The sequence below is a fragment of the Leptosomus discolor genome, chromosome 7 (assembly GCF_034619465.1).
Source record: "Leptosomus discolor isolate bLepDis1 chromosome 7, bLepDis1.hap2, whole genome shotgun sequence".
Classification (NCBI taxonomy): Eukaryota; Metazoa; Chordata; class Aves; order Leptosomiformes; family Leptosomidae; genus Leptosomus; species Leptosomus discolor.
In genome coordinates, this window is record NC_141397.1 from 10954188 (window position 1) to 10968549 (window position 14362).

At 37.2% G+C, this 14362-nt stretch overlaps 1 protein-coding gene across 1 annotated transcript in view; it reads right to left on the minus strand.

Annotated features, from left to right (window-relative positions):
• The window catches only part of HIBADH (3-hydroxyisobutyrate dehydrogenase), an 82586-nt gene that overhangs the window by 46131 nt on the left and 22093 nt on the right, over positions 1–14362 (minus strand). The window lies entirely within an intron of this gene.

Genomic DNA, 14362 nt, shown 5'->3' on the forward strand with positions numbered 1-14362 from the left:
CAATACTCGTGTGGAACTGACAAAGAATGACAGCTTTGCAAAACATGGTAACAAATATTTTTTCCACTGTCTAATCATATTAATCTGAGTTTCCTATAATATTGTACATTATCTATAATAAATACATTATTTATATAAGAATAATTTCAAAGTTATCTCAGTCTTGCGAGGCACTGCAGTATTGCAACTTTTAACCATTAAATGATTTTAAACAGAAAATTTGAGATCACAACAGAATTCACTGACAAACTGAGAATCTATCAATTCTCCTTTCTATAAAATTTTTATAGTAGCAACAAAAATTATTTCACTAAATCATTAATGCTACAGAAACAATTCAGCAAGAAGCTAAGGTGTACGCTACTACAATTACTGTCATTTTATGGCTTCAATACATATTTGTGTGGAAGGCTGTATGCAGTAAACACATCAGAGAATATCTTATTACCCAATAACGCACACAGTCAGCTACCTCATTGGCATTATAAAATGGTTATTTTAGGTTCTTGTTGTTGTAAGGAAATTTTACACTTTTTGTTGTTCATTTTATTGGGTCATTTCTGATATGTAACGTAGGGCACTGTAAGATAAGAAAAAAGAACACGGATATAAATGCACACATGCACGCTATTTAGCATGTCCTATCTACTAGCACCTAAAAAGTATATAGTGTATAGGTGAGAACTTTAAACAGTTTATGCACACTATTACTTGCTTGAAGTCATTAAAAAAAAACAAATTAGGAACAAGCAACGATGTACTTAAAATTTCAAGAGCAAATGTTCTCAGCTTACCAGTTTTCACCTTATTTAATGTGTTTCACTTTTAAGAAAACAAAAAAAAAAATCCAAAAGTATTTATATATCAGCCATGTTGTTCACAAACCAGCAAAGGACAGAAATGCATGCTTTTCCAGGATGATGCATATTATTCCTCCATGAGAGGAAACCCCTTGGCTGTTGCTCTAAGAAGTATTTTCTTTTTCAACAGAGTAGTATTCTGAAACAACCAACCAAACACACAAATAAAAGATGTTCTCTGACACCTTCTCATCAAATGAAGTGGGCCATGAGAAGACTATAGAAGAATTAGGATTTTCTATTCCAGTTGCTTTTGAACAGTTTTTACCCCAATAGCCAAGTTTCCCTCACTGTTCAACACTGCAACCACTTGTTTCATAAACACTCCAGCCTACATCCCACTTCCCCACAGAACAGCTTTTCTTATTAGAGTTACTCGGTGTCCTGGGAGGGAGAAGTTCTGCAGTCACACTTTATTTAGTCAGGCACAGCCCTGAGCAAAGCTACAGGAAAGCATAACTACGGGAGAAAGACTTCTGAAACGAGGAACAGGATCAACCTTTGAAAAGTTACTACACTTCTTGAAGACACTGTTCCTAACTGTTCTCGATCCTGCTCCATTATCGAACATAGGCCAGCTCTCAATTCTGCTTCTGAAGCACATTCTGCAGATTTCAGTTCTGAAACTTGCTAGGCCTTCTAAGGTTTTTACTTCATAATCTCTTTACTTACCTATTTACACCCAATTTACAAAATTATAATTCTCTATTCCCAGAAAATGGTGAAAACAATGGACCTGGGCATCTACTTTAAAAGCTTCAGGGTGTTTTCTACAGAAGCAGCTTTAATTTCTTCCACTACATTTACTTCCAAGCAAGTGTGAGCTGGGGTATAAACCAGAGGTTAGGCATTTCATATGTTATCATTAGTGCGGTATCTTTACTTTGCCACTAACTAGTGTTTTATTAAAAAAATAAAATAAAATAAAATAATTGATTTTGTTTTATTTCAGTAGTGGGATTCCAGTACATCTGTTACAAATCTGAAAGTCTTTGGGAATATGCAGACTTCTTTTTCCCCTTAAGAAAAGGCCTTTCTGTACTTTTTGAAATTCCATGTAGGGTTAAAACAAAATATTATTAGGAACATGAACTGCAAAAAATCATACGCATAGCCATATCCTTCGCATACACACAGAAAAACCCCAATTTTTGACAATGAAGTAGACAAATATTTTCCAAATTTTCTAAAGACCACATGCTGCATATTTAACCATTTCCATTTTTACTGACCCAAGCCAAAAACATTTACAAACAGAAGGATGAAAAAAATTAGAAGTGTCTATGTAGGAAATAACTCTTGTAAAGTTTAAAGCGGTAAGTACACAAATACTATAAAATCCAGCCGCTCTAAAATGACTGTAGCTGTAACTGATTATAGAATTAAACATTCTCATTATACGCTTATATTGAATTTTATATTTTATATTTTACTTTAAAAATGGGCAAAGCAATACACAATGTTGCCATGGTTTTGACACAATATTACTCATGTCAAATGAAAAGTCAAACAGAATTCTGTTTTCTGAAGTCATAAAAAGACATTTCATTACTTTGTTCTTCTCCTTTCTTCCCCCACTCCTCAATTTTTATCTAGCTAGATCAAGCAATGCATCAGATCTTAAATCAATACTATTATTCTACTTTTTTTCTTTATCCAGACGTTTCTGTTTTTCACCTCTGTGCTGTGAATCCCATAGCAGCTCTCAGCAGCAGTGGTGTCACACCAAACTGAACCGGTAGACACGGAATCAAAACAGTGTTATGGTTAAACAGGTCTATAAACAAACTGCTTCAACTTACAGAGATTCTTTCCTCAGCAACCATTATTTTTAATGAGGCCAGTTTACTTTTGGAATCTTGGCAAAAAAGAGTCATTTACTCTAGTCCTAGAGCAATGATTGCGAACTGGGCAAACATAAAGATTACATGCAATGTAAAATCTGCATGTGCATATCATTACACAAAAACCCCATGATGTGCTGGGAAAGAAGCCTGACAAGCTATCATGTTTGTTAATGAAAAGAACGGTTTTATTCCAAAACAGTCTACTGTATCAGATTTGATAGAACAAGTGTTAACTAAACGTCGTGCTTAAAAGCTTTGATGAGAAAATCTAACACGTTAAACTAAGAAACAGTTCAAGGACAGCAGGAGGCAATTCCAGAACACAGGCGCAATCTATAAAGGCAAACTACCACAGCTTTTTGATGTTAAGTAAGTAGCAATATCAGTATACAACAAAGCTAAGAGGCAGACTGTTGTATCAAGTTTAAAAGTTTAATATCCAGGGTCAAAAGCCTCAATTACCTATTCTACTACTACTTTTCTTAGTGAAGAAATCAATGTTAAAGTATGATTTGCTGAAAGCATTACCTAAATTATCACATGCGATTTTTCTTATTCCATTAGTATCTGAATTTTTAGGATTTTGGTTATGCTGCATCTCAGATACTCAGACTACAACAAAACATCTATTTCTGGACTTCAACAAGGTGGGAGGTCAGAGACATATACTCTGAAAACATACACACTTCTGAAAAAGGGTTATGCCCATTAAATGGCCTAAGAAAAAGGGCAACGGCACAAGAGGAATGGCACTTAGTGAAGCTGCAGATAAATTACTGCAGTAGTACTTTAAATTAGTCCATTTCAGGAGAAAGAATAAAAGTACACATCCCAAAAATACAAACCTGGGGAAAAAAATCCCCCCTTTCTAAAAACAGATATTTACTACGTTTTTGAATAAATTATTGTACTAAATTTGTCATACAGGCTACATGACACATGCTACTAGCTATTTAATAATTTAGTTAATTGGTGAAAGATTATTTTCTAGATATTTGTCATGGGTATGTGCTTTCTTTTTTCCATTGATAAAAGACCATGGAGGATATGAATAAATGGTAACTGGAAATGGAGGAAAGATCTTTTTAAGGCAAAAAAGGAAAAAACCCCAACTTCATAATTGTACTTTTTAATCTTTATTTTGAATATAGCAAGATATCTTTGCACTTGATACAGAAAACGACATAGATTCCTCTACGTATTCTTCCACGCCTGTCTACTCCACAGCTTTTAAGAAATTGTGACCTTCACTGTGGATGAATCTAAGCTCATTCATCAAGTTAAACAGGAACATAGTTCTGTTGCTATCAGCTTACCAAAGCAAAAAAAGTTTTGCCAATACCCTGATGTGGCAATTTTAACACTTACAACTTTGTAAACAAAATCTAAAATTAAATCACTTTGGTTTTTAGGAACATTAATCATCATTATCAGATATTCTAAATTAAGCCCTAAAAGTTAGAGAAAATTAAGGGGGTGGAGGGGAGAAATGCCTTCTGTACAAATCTTTATAAATTATCAGTTGCCTGTTTTGAGCAGGCTGGGCTGCAATGCCATCTGGTGGCTCAAAAAATAACAGGATTCTGTTTGAACAGTGCTTAATGGCTTGGAAAATATGCAATATTCTACAAAAATACCAAACATGGCAACAATGTTTAAGTTAATAATTTGCATTTTTTAGCTAAAAAGTATTTTTTCATTCTGTAGCTCCCAGTGTGCAGTATTTTAAGTTTTAAAGTTCACATGTCCAGATCTAACTTCATCTGGAATTTTACAATTGTTTTCAATTGTGAGTTGAACTTGCCGATGACTATATTATACTGTAAACAGTTGTACACACATACATAGAGTCTAATTCGCACAATTAATGCCAAAAGTTGATTTTTTTCCCCATTTGAGGAAAAATCAAATACAGCAGAAGTCTAAAAGGAGGGTTACTGAAATGCTTTGTAAAATTACACTGTATAATTAATTCCATAGTAAGAACGTTTTTATGGTGTGTGTTGGTGACCTTTTATTACCATCAAGTTCACAATGCTGGTGGGCTGCCTTTTAATCCCTCTGCAGACAAAGGCCCTAAATAAACACAGATCCCTTCCTGGGAAAAAGTCCTCTCTGGTTAAATGGTAAGGAAATGAGTAAATCATTAGTAATCTTTAAAGCCAAAGCTATAAACTCAAGTTACCTTAAGTTAAAATGAAAGTGTCCTGCAAGAGTTTCAAAGTTCTGTCACAGATAGAAATCTCCAGCTCTTGACTCCAGACTAGGCGCCAGCTGATAAACAAACAATTTAAGTCAAGAGCTGGAGAATTCCCAGCTTTTTCATTTAATGGCTTTGGCCAAGAGTATTTATTGCCTCCAGTTTTATTCTCACTTAGCTCTAAGAGGAAATTTAAACTCATCATTATCTTAAAGCCCCATATGGGCCACAGTCAGCTCACCTGATAGAGCTTCTTTTACTCTCCATAAGTTCTACTCCCCACTAGAACTGATGTAATAGTGTAAACTAATTAAATGTAGTTTTAGGCTGACTTTTTAATAGGCTAAATAAATTTTGTTCAATATGGTTTATATTCCCACTTGGGGCAGTAACGATTCCAAAAAGTTTAACTTTACAGTTTCCAGTCTAAACGACTAGTAGTTTACTCCATAAAGGACAACTGAAACAAACAAGCAAACAGTCTTCAGAAGAAGAGCATCCAACTGTTAAAGGCAACTGCATTGAAAATTCTTTGCCATAAATTGATTCATCAGCACCAAAAGGTACACAGAATTGCGAAAAAGCAGACTGCATAACAATTCCAATACTTCAAACAAAACATTTCAGGAATGCAAGGACATACATGTGATTAAAATTTGGTGTTTGGTCCTTGTTCTGGTTTTAGAATGAAAATAAGCAGAGCTATAGAGCTGAAAATTTAATATGAACTAAGCATCCATGGTTAAGCCAAGGTGTTGAATGTGATGAGCAAGTCCAGCATGGAAATATTTTTTCATCACTCAACAGGAAGACAGCATCATCCTGTGCCTCAGATGCCACCTTCCTCCTTCTTCTGTTCTAAACATATATAATAGGAGAAGGTTAAAGTTCTTTAATACAGCTTCTAACGCTTATTTCACCTCAGAAATTTTTAAATCCATCATGATTTAGATTCAGCGCTTGCCACCTCATCCCAGGTATCTCCCCCTAATAAAACATATTTGTCCTGTCTCCTAATAGTTTAGAATCTTTTCACTTAAGAAATAAATTTCATAAATGTCAGAGACGGAGAACAGTGCTTAGCAAAAAATCTGATTACCATTCCTGAAGGGTTAATAGAACTCATACTTGAAACCAGGAGCTTGTATTCCCCTCCCACCCGGCCCCCTCCCCGCAAAATACTTTCCTAACCTGACTTGGCTGAAAAAGCCAATTAATTGTTCCAGTGTCTGCCAAGACCTCTTATTCCTTTAAAAATGCGGATAAGTGTTTGAGACAGCTGGCTATTCCAAACCCAGGTAACACCCCTAAATGTGGAAAGAATGAGGGAACATGAATTATGAATAGTATTTTAAATGGATTTGTAATGAAACAGACAGATATCTTAAACCTACTGCATTTCCAGCATATAATATTTTAAAAAATTACGGTGTTTAGATGTCTCTGCTGCTCCACTGAGTATGTGGAAGCAGTTTAATGCAAATTGCATTAAAACATGTGGAATTAGTTTTTCTGTCTTTGTTAGGAACTGATAGTACAGACACTATGATGGCATGTGAAACACAGACACACATGAAGCAACCACGAAGTGACAGACAAGAACACTTCTGAGCCTGAGCCACTGCCCTACAGAAACCAGTCATTTTGGGTCAAGTTAAGGTCATTGTAAGGCAGAGAAAAGAAACTCTTATGACAGTTGCATGCCAAGTATCTGGCTTAGCATTGAGTGCAGAACTGCAATTAAATCCTTATTTACTTTTCTACATGAATAAGAGGTCTAAAATATACTACAGTACTCGGGAAAGGAAGAAAAAAGTCCATAAAACTCATTTTGCAATGTCTCTGCTCATTAAGAAGCTCATACTAAGAAATTGCTGCTGACTGACCTGTACATGGAATCAATGTAAAGACGAATGAGAAAATGAAACATTCAAATATTAACCGTTAATAACCAAAACACTAATTCATATGAAGTTATATTTTACTGTATTGTAATAACAGAAGTTATTCTCTTATAATCTCCTATATTTTAGAAGGTGCAGCAGTTATTTATATTTGTTGATAGCATTTCCCCTATCACCAATTATATACACCAGACTGATATATCTTACCTGTAACTTCAGATTTAAGGCACAGGTTTTATTTTTGGAAATATTCTCCCATTTGAGTTAACAGGAATACCTGCATGTACATGTACTTCGTGCACTTTTGAAAATCTTTCTATAGCAAACATGTACACTAAACCACAGGTAAGTGTGAGCCCATATTGACAATTTCTAAATACTGGAAAAAATTACAGAAGTTTCCGCAAATATACGAAAATTAACACAAGAAAAGAAAATGAGGGTCTGGTTTTTTGGGAACATGTTTACATCTTTCTGGACATTTTTAGTTTGTTTGCTTTTGTTTATTTTTTAAGGAAAAGAAAAATGTTGAGAACCTCTGTGCAACAGTTACAAATAGGGCCTTTATGTCTGAACTGTGACTTCTCCAGCATAATTTTCCCACTCCCTAAACTTAACTTCTATGCAGTTTATTTAAATACATAAAAACTATGGAGTTTTATCTCATCATAGTGAGTACTTATTCCTAGTAACAATTAAATTAGTTGGCTTTCATAGGAACTATCTGATTAGGGAGGTAAAGTAATGATGGGCTGCACAAATTAGCTCCAGAGTTCTAAGGTATCCAAGTTGTATTACTCTCTGAAAACACATACTCAGCTTGGGAAGTTCAGATCCAGCTGGAGCAACACAATCTGGTGACCAAGAGCAGGTAGATACCTTCCTAGTGAGAGTTGTAGTAGAGGCACATATTCTAATAACACTTGGCAAAGTTGCAGGCAGAGTTCAGTGGTTTCAGCAACCTACACGAGCATTAGGAACAGTTAGAACTCTACACTAAAGCCATGCATCAATAAAAGAAACAGTCCTTTGCAACTACAGTCTACGCCAGGTGCTTAAAGACAAGTACCTTTCAGTTAATAAACCTTTTCCAGCTCTCTTTTCCCCACAAATTCCTGTAGATGTTGTCATTCGAAATACAGGCCACAACTGGAATTTAGAAAATGTGTTTTATTTCATCAGCCTGTGTAAAGCATACTGAAGTTGTCATAGAATAAAGGGATAGAGATTCAAGAATGTTCACTCCCAGCTGTCACCTCACGAGAAACAGCAATATACCGATTAGAATGGATGAAGGAGAAGGAAAAATGGACATTATTTCTGCTTCAATTAGAGAGTTGGGAAGTGAGGGACAGCATTTAAAGTTAGTCAGCCATTGCCGTGCTGAAGAGACATAAACAGAGTAGTAATGAAACATCGCAACTCGCAAGTTGCACTAAATTCCCATTGAAATGGATGGACTTCAGTAGATGCTTAAGTGTTTTATGCTGAATTGGAGCTTTATAGATGTGCTCTATTAAGGTACTTCTAACGATTTTCTTTCCTATGACTGCATACAGTTTAAACTTCTTGATCCTTAGCAATAAAGGGATATCAGTGAAAATGTTATTAAAACTAAAGTTTTGATAGCGATGAACTAATCATGTGTCTTGTGACATTTGCTGTTTCTCTAAGCTTCTGTTTCCAGAGTCCAAAGCTGAAAATAGCAGGTTTTAATATATACAAAAGTTTTAGCCTTCAGTGCTTTTAAATGTTAATGCCAACAAACTAAAAATAAACTAATAAAATTTAAAATTAGTTGTCTCTAAAACATTCAAGATTTGGAATGTCTGACCTACGAATTCATTAACATCTGGAATTAGGGGGAAAAAAAGCAAGATGGAGAAGACTTTCAAATGCTTCAATGGGATCTAATGCCCTATGGTTCAATAAGCTGTTGGTAACTGCTGCCCTAATTAATTTTACTTGTGCTTCCCTTCTCCCTCTTGTTAATAAAACAGAAGGCAAAATACAACAAAGCAGTTTTATTACTTGTTTGTCCAATCAGTAATCTGCATGAACTACCTGAAAAAAGAAGACCCCAAAATGATGCATACACAAGAAGCTGCCAAACCACATATCCTCTCTCCACTTTGTTTTCCATCGAGTAGCTTTTCTCATAATTCAATAGCAAAGGAAAAGAAAAAAAAGCTATTGTACTTTACTGCTTCATGCGCAACGTGATGAAAGAACTGACTCAAAAACTTGTTTTCTATTTTCAGCTGTGTTATTTGATCTAATAAAAGCTTCTATCTCTCTGTACACAATTTCCCTTCTTTGTATTCTTAAACCACGGTATAAAAGAACACTGGTACTGTGTTACTATGATTAGTACTGAAACATTATAGATATGTATTATTAGTGTGGCAAGAATTTAATTAGCATAATAATACAGTACTATGGCAAGAATTTATGACTAAAAAAGAGTTGAAATTCCTCTGTGGTTCAGCATTCAGGAGCAAGGGAAAACAGCAACTCACACCACTTTTAGACTCCAAGGATTACTGCACCCAAGCAGTAGTTTACACACATCCCACAAGAAATGGCAGAGCCATAGGAAATGCCACTCTTAACCACATAGGGTTACATTTGACTGACAACTGCATTTGGCCTGTCTTTTTCCAATTAAGCTCCATCTGTTTCCTTGGTTTGACTGGTTGGCTTGAGGCCTCTCAACAGAACATCCACTGTATGTTATTGCATCCACTCCCAAAAAAACCTTTCACTGCCAGAAGCCAGGGGATGCTTCCTCAAAGCACGTCATTGGGTAGGGGCAGGCGAGACGGGCGGGTGGCTGGGTGGGTGGGATTGGATGTGTGGCACATGAGCTTTGGGAGCAACCTGAAAAAGCACGGGTTTTAGTAACTTTGACCATCCAAGGAAGGGTTAAGTACCTACAAAATAAAGCACCATTTTTCTTTCATTATATAGTCTGACCAAGAAGCTTCTGAAACCAAAATTAAATAGTGTGTTCCCTTCCACTCCCCAACATACACACTCTAAAATAAATAATGGCCAAACTGATTTAAATGAAATTCTGTAGAAGAATTTGTGCTTGGATGAAAATGGCACATTTAGGCCTGAAGCAAAAGTAAAACCGCCAAGTTATAAACCTCTCAAAGGGAAGGTTTATAATGGAAATGCCAACAGACCCTTAACTATAGCACAGCTGTTAGGTGCCAACATATAAATAATTTTAGTCTTTGTGGTCACTTTCGATAAATTAGATACAGTGCAAGTGGAAACAGTAGGGTTCTGATTCAGTAAACAGTAACGGCCAAGAGTGCATGTTTGGATTTTTAGACAAGTATAGCATAGATTTGATGCTGGCTCTGAAATAAGAGTCTATAAGGGACGTTTGGACTTTTTCAAGTAGTAAGCAAGCCATATTCTGAATTCTTGAGGGCTTGTAAAATAAAAACTCCTTAATAAGCTTTGCTGCCTACTGTTTCAATCTTCTAAGAATCCTTTAGCCCAGTTACCAAAAAATGCTCCATTCAAGATTGGTATAATTGTCTCCTAAGTAAAACAACATACTAAGTAAACATAGAGTCACATTTAGTATTAAGAATTGCTAAGCATGCTAATACAGTGGGAAAAAAGTGCCAGTGACCAAACAGTAACTCATTAATCACCTTCTTCTTTATTAGGTGTGCCAGTCGCTGCACCACTAATAGAAATGGCTTCCTATAGTCTATTTTGTTCCTGTACAGGAATGATGCATTTAGGTGATCAGGTGTGCTCATTTTAGCCCTGGGAGGCATTTATGGCATTCTTTCACAGCAGTCAAGCCCCACGCCTTAGCACAATATGTTGAGGCAGTGAGGGATGCTATTAGTGCTCTTTGCAGGAACTTCCATCTTGGACAGGGTGGGAGCCCTCATAGGCAGCCAGGATTCAGGCTGAGGCTGCTAAGAGGATGCTCCATCTCAGGAAACTCTCCTGCTTGCCAAATTCACGTCAGCTTCTCGTTTAGCATTTCCGCTACAAAAGCTTCTCACTGCCCCAGCATCATCCCTGACACCCCACTAATATAAATTCTAAGATGAGTATCTGCAGACATAGGAAAGCTATACACACTCCTAGTTTACTCTGACTAGAGCTTTATTACAACAATGTTTCACATGGTGATAACGCTACTGAAAATTCCTTTCTCCAATTGTCCTCCAACTTTTAAAAGAGAGAGGGAATCTCTATTCTTCCAGCATACTTGATGTAAAATGCCTCATTCAAGCAGAAAGCATTTAGTTGCTCCCAAATACTGCTTTTGAACTACTAGCAATTATAGCAATTCTGGGAAATAGTTTAATCAGAAATCAACCAAGTTTGAAGAGTTAACTATGCATAGTCATATACCTGTACAGATTATTTACAAGTGACTTTTATATTGATTTCTGAAAAGTCATGATTTTAAGCAAAGCCAAGAAATTTAACTCAAATGAAACACAATAGTACACTCCTCAGCCAGTGCTAAAAGTCAGACTTTCTCTGTACTCCCACTGGCAAATATACTAAGAGCCACAAGCCACACATTCTCACCATACATTTGCAGAAAGCAAAGGAAACACAGACTGAAAACAAAGTAACAGCAAAAATCTGTGGTTGCTGACTACGTATGGTTAAACTATATAGTTACTGAGCAACTAGGATCTTAAAGAACAGCAACTCATATCAAATATTACATGTCAGATTAGTATTGTTGCCAACAACCTAAACTACCCATTAAAAAAACCTCATTGGTTTACCAACAAAGGGATACTATCAAATCATTATGTGGATTTATTTAAAATACATAAAGTTTTTAACAGTGTTACACAGTGTTTCACACTTCCCTCCCACCCCCATTTTACTGCAGACAAATTTAACATTCTTCCACAATACAGAATAATTAAAATACAACTGCTTACAGAACCAGGAACAGAAACTGAAGGGTCAGCATTACGGTGACATTTCCATGCGTTACTCTGTTCCTGTCAAGTCACCCTTCAACTCTTCTCGTTAACAGATACAGCTTAAAGCTGTCTACAGTCTAGGAAATTCCACACACTGTGTCCCAGTGAAACCACAGGAACGAAAATGATAACAAAGTTTTAAGGGTTAAAGTTGTAGGTCAAATATAGTGCAGTAAGACACTTTGTTGTCACTTCAGGTCCCGTATTGTCCTTGGCATGAAAAGAACTGTCTTTAAAAACTTTCTTCAGCTCTGGAACTGCATGGCTCTCCTCTGCCCTCTGCATTTCCATAGATCGAAGCAGTGAGCCAACAGGACTAAATTGAGCAGGTCCAGAAGAGGGCTATGAAAATGATGATGGGGCTGTAGCACTTCCCCTGTGAGGACAGGCTGAGAGAGTTGGGGTTGTTCAGCCTGAAGAAGAGAAGGCTCTGGAGAGACCTTAGAGCGGCCTTCCAGTACCTAAAGGGAGCCTACAGGAAAGGTGGGGAGGGACATTTCCCAGGGAGTGTAGTGATGGGACGAGGGGTAATGGTTGCAAACTGAAAGAGGGGAGATTTAGATTACATATTAGGAAGAAGTTCTTCACTACAAGGGTGATGAGGCACCGGCACAGGCTGCCCAGAGAAGCTGTGGCTGCCCCCTCCCTGGCAGTGTTCAAGGCCAGGCTGGATGGGGCTGGGAGCAACCTGGTCTGGTGGAAGGTGTCCCTGACCATGGCAGGGGGGGTTGGAACTAGATGGTCTTGGAGGTCCCTTCCAACCCAAACCATTCTGTGATTCTATGAAATACTGTTGGACAAACTGAAAGGTGGATATTTACATAGTTTGTATGCTCACAGCTGACTTCTAAATGCTTATCAACAGTAAAAGGCAATACTGTTTCCCTCATGCTTTTATTTAATCATGTAAATCATGGGGTTTTAAATGTGGCTGGAGGAGGAAGAATTAGGAAATCTTGGTATTTATGTGTTCTCTGTGGATTAACCAGGAGCAGTCCTGCTAAGGACAAAAGCTCAAGCCGTTGAACTGTCTCACAACAGGCAATACTACAGTAAGCACTATAAACTTGGAGTAATTTTCAGGTATTTGTTTAAAGCGCAGAGGGAGTACTTCTGCTAGAACATTCTCCCCTTTTCTATTAGCACACTTAAGAGACTCATCAAAACATAAAGATGCCCTCCACTACAAGAGAACTTTCTGCAACAAACCAGTGACTTAGAATGGCTCCAGATCATCAGATAACATCATCACACATAAATCCCATTGCTGCCCAACTCATCACCATGACTTTAAAAAGTAAGTAATCCAGAATACTAGCATCATCCGGATGGCGGTCAGTAGAAGATCAGCTTTCATTCCTACTGATCCTGGATTCAGGCATTTAGGAGATCAACAATTTTCTTTCAAAGGCCTGCACTACAAGACAAGGGCAGTTGTCCCTGTCTGCAAAGTTTCCTCCATCTGTTTGGTTTTTTATTTTTACTCCTTTAAAACTGTTTAAGTGTTTAATGGGCCTACAAAGGAGTCTTCTTCAACACAGAGATGTTTGCATGAATGTGTCCTAAGACTTTGGTTCAGGTACTTAGGATGTTAATGTTTCTTCTCACGTGTCTAGTGTAAGATCTGCAGATGTCCCTTGATGAATAAGAGACAAAATACAACATGTAATTCTAAGTCTTCAGTGGCCGAATCCATTTAAGTAAGCCAGTTTTCTCTGGACTTTTTATTTCTTCAAGCAACAGGAGTTGCACCCACAGACTGAAAAACTCTGATTAAGGCAACACTAAATTGCAAGTCCAGCTGCTTTGCATAAAGATTCAGAATAAGTTGCATTTTCTCCAGTGGCACCTCCAACGCTTGTAGCTGATGGGGACTGTCCCCACGCTGAAGGCTGCTGTGCAGGCACAGCGCACTCCCAGTTCTACTCTGTCCTACGCCTTCCAGTTTGTACTTCCTGCTCTGGTGTGCATGGTGCTGGGCTCAGTGCCGACACGTGTGCCATGTCATGTTTAGCACAGAACAGAATTAGGACTCAGAAGGAGTCATGGGTTATTAAGGTCTGGTGCTCATCCCCCCCACTGTCCCAAGCACAGGAGTCACACTAGGTTTTTTGACTAAATGAAAAATACACACTTTGGACAAGAGGTTCCATTTAAAGAGAAAGAAGAGCAAAAAAGAAGGCTATGAATACTTAAAACCAAAATAAACTTTGTAGAAAGCTTCAAAGTCATCACTGCATTCCAGAAACATTTGCAAACACCACCTGCAACTCCTTAACTTTCAAAGTTCCCTAGAAGCAGCAATCAAAATTTTAAAAATGAAATTAAATTAGTTTTTACTCCCTAGGACTTACGACAGGCTTAAATTTGAAAATCTTTCTTACTCTGCGTATCTCACAACATGTGACAGTATGGGCCAGATACTAGCATTAAAGTAACCACAAGCAAACACAGCAGCTATTAGGAATGCGGTAACAGCTCACATATAGCCATGGATATAAGAACCAGTTTTACTGAGAAAAGGAATGTTGGCTCTAATTCTGCAGTTATCCCTTACTGT